Source organism: Strix aluco, chromosome 2 (assembly GCF_031877795.1).
Source record: "Strix aluco isolate bStrAlu1 chromosome 2, bStrAlu1.hap1, whole genome shotgun sequence".
Classification (NCBI taxonomy): domain Eukaryota; kingdom Metazoa; phylum Chordata; class Aves; order Strigiformes; family Strigidae; genus Strix; species Strix aluco.
Window position 1 is genome coordinate 118,837,100 of NC_133932.1, and position 6,004 is coordinate 118,843,103.

General features: G+C 40.6%; 1 protein-coding gene across 2 annotated transcripts in view; it reads left to right on the top strand.

Annotated features, from left to right (window-relative positions):
* The first annotated feature begins 31 nt into the window (after positions 1-31).
* The window catches only part of CPAP (centrosome assembly and centriole elongation protein), a 45,148-nt gene continuing 39,175 nt past the window's right edge, over positions 32-6,004 (top strand). For both annotated transcript variants that reach the window (XM_074816084.1, XM_074816085.1), the window contains exon 1: positions 32-599. The gene's annotated coding sequence lies outside the window, so the exon portion shown is untranslated. The remainder of the gene's footprint in view (positions 600-6,004) is intronic.

Consider the following 6,004-nt stretch of genomic DNA (forward strand, 5'->3'; position numbering starts at 1 on the left):
GGCGGCCGCAGCCAATCGGCGCCCCGCCAGCCCATGACGCACAGGGGCGGGGCCCCGAGCCCGGAGGCCTCCGTGCCCTCCGCGCGGCGGCCCGCGGCAGCCAATGGGCGGGAGCGGCCGCCGGAGGCCCCGCCGGGGTCCAGACAGGGAGGCCCGGCCCGGCCTCTCGCCGGTGGCCGTGGGCTCCCGGCGGGGCCGCCCTGCCCTGCGAAAGCGGCGTCTCCGCTCGCCCCGGGACGGGCTCTCCTGCAACCCGATGCCTGCCGCGGAGCCGGGCGGCGGGAGCGGGGAGCCCCGGTGCCGTTCCGCCCGCCCGCCGTCGCGGGTCTCGGCACTACGGCTGCCGGGGGCCTCGGTCCTGTGGGCGAGGGGCGAGCGCCGCGTGACGGCTGGAGCTGCCTGCCTGCGCGCTGGCCCGGGGGCTCCTTCCTCGAAAGCGTGGCCGAGCCCCCGCGTAAGGTTTCTCCGGAGAAGGGAGGCGGTCAGCGGTGGCTGGAGGCACCCGAGGACACGTTCACGCTGTTGACCTTTCTGCCAGGAGACACGGTGCCCGGGTGGGCCTGGCAGAGACAGAGCGTTGTGAAGATCCCGGTACAAAGGTATTCCTTGCCCTCGGCTGGGTGAGGTTTTGGGGAAACGCGCCAGAAAGATGTACACGGGCATCTCCGGATGAGGGCCTGCTGGGGAATGGGGGTTCTCACTAGCAAAAAGAATCCTTTTAGCTTTCATAGTATGTTGCATGTTAAAATAATCGCCTATAGGCAACCACAGCTTGCTTTATGTAATAAGCAGGAGAAAAAAAGGCGATCGTGTAAGAAAAAGCAAATAAACCACACCCTATGTGCTTATTCAAATGTCTGCTAGAGCCACAGTTAATAGATTGTATCTCAGAAACAGTTCCTTGAAGAATGCACACCAATGAAACTCAGGCTTTAGCGTAAATGTATACTTTCCGTACATACCTGTGTGGGATGTATTGTTACAACACTGAAAAAACAATTTGAATAATTAACTGTAGCGAAAGGAAAAAAAAAAAATCGTATTTTTGCAAGCACTTACTTTCTAAGGTAGCTCTAGTTGCAGCAATTGACCATACAAAGACTTCACAGCAGGTTTAGAAGTTAGTTTATCCTTGTTATACATTAAGGAGTCTTTCTGGTTCTTAAGAAACCCAGATCCTAGCTCATCTCAAATAGAAAGTGTAGTACAAATCTTTCCTTTGTATTTTTACTAGAAAGAGCCAGTATCTTACAGATGTGAAAACAAGAATTCAGAGCACCTTAGAAACAGGAGGACCTCAGGATATCCCTCTTAGCAACCTCCTCTACAAGATAAAGTGTATCTACTCCATCCTTTGCAGATGTTTGCTTAAATCCTCATGGAAACATCTATAAAAGATTCCACAGTTTTCCTTAGTAGCCTCCTACAACACTTCCCTATTGCTGCTAGGGAGCATTCTCTGTTTACTAGGGCAGTGTAACACATCACCTATGGTGGCTGTGGAACCTCAAGCTTCTGTGTATTTTCGGTGGTTGACAAGGAAGTGTAGAGTACGTTCTGTACACACTTGAGCTTGTACTAAGTCTCTTAACTACATTTCCTTGGATCACAAAGTACCAAAGTGCGATTCTGTGCAGCTCCTTAATTTAGAAGAGGTAATGTGTTCATTCAAACACCCGTGAAAAGCCCATTAAATTAAATCACTTCTAGTCTGGTTTTTGTTACTAGGCTTCAGTATTTGGTCCTGTACAAAATAAAACTAATCTGTTAGGTTTTTGTCAGAATAAAATCAGAATACAGACTAACAGCATTAAAAAAGAGAGCTCATTCCTCCTAACAAAACTGACCTATGTATTCATAATTGTCTTATGACTGACAAGAAAAGCAGTGCAGGAGAAAAATAACTTACGCTCTTTGAATTTCAGTGTCACGCTGTAAGAATTACCAAACCATCCAATTGAAAACACTGTTATGAAGATATTTATTAGTTCTTTATCACATTCTTGTATCTGTCAAAACATCTTCTGCCATTAACTGAATTACTACATTATGCTTTCTTTACCATAACATTAAAGAAGTACATAAGATTTCAGGAGAAATCAAAACAAAGATAGTATAAAAGTACTTTATAATGTGCAATGAACCAAATAGATTCATATAAAAAAATGAAATATTAAGGTATTTTTAACAGTTACAAGTAAGTAAAATACTGCATATATGTAAAATCAAGACTTACGAACTATAAGACCCTTTATTTTCATACCTTTAAGTCTGTGACTATGAGAATTATTATTCAGCAATAATGTAAGATCAGAGATCCTCAATTTAAACATTTAATGTAAAACTGCAAGGAAAGCTAACTCTGCTATTATCTTAAACAATTATGTGATTAAATATTTTAAGTAGAAAGATAATTGATGTTAGATAAATCTGATACCCAATATCTTCTTGGTAGCAGAATCCCAGTCTTTTCCAAGTTCAAGTCAATAGCAAATAGCTGGAAATTGCCTCTCAACTTTTCTTACCCACTCTATTGCTTTCCTGATCAACTCAAAAGCCCAGTGGGCACCACTGGGTATAGAAATGAAGTTTTATTATAATAAAATCTTGTAAATCCACCAAAGGAGCAAGAAGAAAATAATTTATTCTGACAACAATTATTTGAAAGAAAATTTTCTATAGTACGATGATAGAGCCTGCATAAAATATCATGATGCAGAAAACATCATCATCTGAGCCACCCTGTCTTTTTAGAATCTTCTACATGGGAAGTATGTAGACTCATAATTATTACTTGCATTTATTTGCACTATTCCAATCACTGCAGTGAAGTACTATGCATTTCATACAGGCAAACTTGACTTCTCCTTTGTATATTCACATATGTTAGAATTGCTTTGATCCAGCAGTCAATGCAGCTTTATTGTATTCCTGATGAGAGTAGCCAAAATTATACGACCAATTTTTCCCTCTGTTAAGGAGTTTCAAAAGAGGGAGGGAGATTTCCAGGGCTCTCCTGACTGCTTCTTTATCCTGTTCCTACATGCCCTGTAAAGTATGAAGTATGTAAAGCTTCCCGTTTTGGCACAAGGAATCTGCTGGTGGCTGGGGCAATCCAGATTCACTGAAGGCCTATTCCTTCATGCTTCTTTTAAGACCTTTCTTCTATACCAAAAAACTTGTCAGCAGATAATTGTTAACTTCACCGCCAAAGAAAGAGATTTTCCAGATGCAGAGCACTGGGACGTACAGAAGTGAGGGGGTCAGGGTTCAGAATAAGCCAGCGCCAGCATTCCCCACAGCTAAAGGAAAGGGTGGAAGTTGTGCTGTGAAGAATCATCTGCTCTAATAATTTCAAGAGTCTTGCCCAGAATATTTTATGGTGTATGCTTGTGAAGAACACCAAGCCATAAATATAATTCTAAAAAAGGGTGTAGGCCAACAGGCACAAGTTACAGGAAGGAAAAGTCCAACAGAATTTTTTTCCTAATTTCTAAAATAAGTGATACTAAACACTGAAAACTGTTGTCCTTAAAGTTGAAGGTGACAAATCTCCATCCTTAAAGATATTTAAAACTCATCTGGGCAAGATCCTGAAGAATTTACCCAACATCTGAGTTGGCCCTGCTTTAAGGAAGGGATAACCTCCAGAGGTAATATCCAACCTAAATTATTCAATGATTCTAGTAAGAAGTATAAAATATATTTTACTACTTTCTATACTTCTCAATTTTTGTATCATACTTTGCAAAGTATTGCTTCTTAAAAGAATTCCTCTTAAAAGAAACCATGTGCCACCAGTATGATTAATACCTTCCATTCCCTTTTCTACAGCCATATCCTGTAGTATAGTCATTGACTCTCCATAATGAAATTAATCTTCTGTATGTTGAGGTTTATATTACTACATTGAATTATAAGATTTTATTTAAAAACACACCTTGAATTAGATGAATCATACAGTTTCATCAGTGTTTTGAAAACTATCTCTTTCAATTCCTTTGTGCAGCATATGAACTGTAGCACAAGAAGAGCAGCACATCAACTGCAGTAGCTTTTCTTTTCCATTTGGGCCTAAGAAAAGGGAAGTGGTATTACTATGTAAATGCTTTCTTGACAACAGAAAAGGTACTTTCTGCAACGTACTCAGTATCACTTTAAAACATCAATTGTCCTAATGCCATTTAATTGTTTAAAAATATTAGTCTAAAATATCATGTAATAAAAATATAAGGCTAAAATATTAAGTGCAGTGATATTGAAAAAAATTAAGATCATGGTCTCATTAAGTTTTGTGACTTGGGAATTTATATATAATCCTTAGTAACAGAAATGTTTCTGAAACGAAAGGAAGTATTTAGTGAAGAAAGTTACTCCCCTATCTAAGGATAACAACAGATTAGAATGAAAAGTGAAATTAAACTAGTATCTTGATAATGCAACTTACCATCAAATATTCCATACAAATAGAAAAACATGAAATTTAAATGTTTTAACTTAATCATTTAAGGCATTGATAAAATAAAGCAGATAACAATACTAATGAAAGCAACTTACTTTTTCTGTGGTTTGGTTTTACTTGTTTAACAGAAGCCTTTTTTATTGTATCCTACAAAGCAAAAAAAAATTAACTGCACCAGTTATGAAATATTTGTATGTCATTCCTGACACTTTTCTTGCCTTGGAGCTCCTTTCTCTTGTATCACTAAGCTGGGATTGCATGGAACTCTCTTCATTTAATCACATAGCTTTCTTAATCTGAGCATCACAGCAGCTAAAATTTCGATGAATTTGGGCATGTTTCTCTCCCAAGGACACAGTGAACTTCAGAACTCGGTATGACAGAGCTCTGAAGCAGAAGGCATACTTGTTGACCAGTCAGACCTACGATACAGCAATACTATCTCAGAGGGACTAGAACCCTCGTGGACCATCTCTGGCTCTTTGCCAGCTTTTAAACAGGAGCTGACCTCCCCTCCTACCTGGAGAATTCCAGAGCCATCGCCAGCATCCAAAGAAATGGATGAGCAACCTTGTCCCTGAAGCAGAGAAAGATAATAGCAGAGTGTTCAGCAGATGCTCAGCTGCTGCTTCATGATGGAGATAATACAGTGTCTTTGCAAGCCAAAGGAAGAACAGCAGCACAGAAACAGCAGATATCTCAGAATATGAAATCTAACATGTGCCAACTCAAGTTAACTTTCTAAGTCCTGCAGGAGCAAATATATCCTGAGATAGAGGCTTTCTACCAATCACAGCATTCCTAAGTTTGTGTTCATGTTGCTTTATGACAAGAATGGTTACAATTATCTTCTAAACAAAAGACACTTATAAACTTACTGAAGTGTCCTGAAACAAAGAAATTGACTGAACTGTAAAGTTTTTTTTACTGTTAAGCAGGTATTCTTAGCAGCGCTGGGGTCACCCTGGGGATTCTCCACCATAAGGACTCCCAAGAACTAGCAAGGGACATCAGTTTACATACACACAAATCATACATATTCATTAGATTTCCTGGAAAGGGGTGTCTTATGATAATGAGTTCACGGGATTCATTTACACAGTCTGAGCAAGTGTAGTAAAAATAGAGTGAGGGTCTTCGGCAGTCGAGGGAAGAAGTAAGTAGTCTTCTTCACAGTGTTCGCTAAGTTGACCTTCTTTCCAGAGCATGCGCTGTGAAGTGAAGTCCAGGTGCCTTCTTCCTAAATCCGCAAAATCATCCTCCCTAGATAGGATCTCTGTGTCCTTTTGTTCGAGTTCGCCTTATCTTAGTTTGCGCATTCTAGGAGTTGCCCAAGTGGACACTGAAGGCTTTGAGTCTGCTATCAGTGATTTACATAGGGAGCATTTTACTCTTGTCTAAACAGACAAAGAGCTCTAGGGAAACAGTTAAGGAGTCCTTGGGAAACAAACAAAGTAAAACGCAAGCAAAGCTTTCATGCATCACAGTTTAGTCTTAATCAAGGATTGTCAGAAATTCATTTGTTTGAGCCCTTTCAGTCCC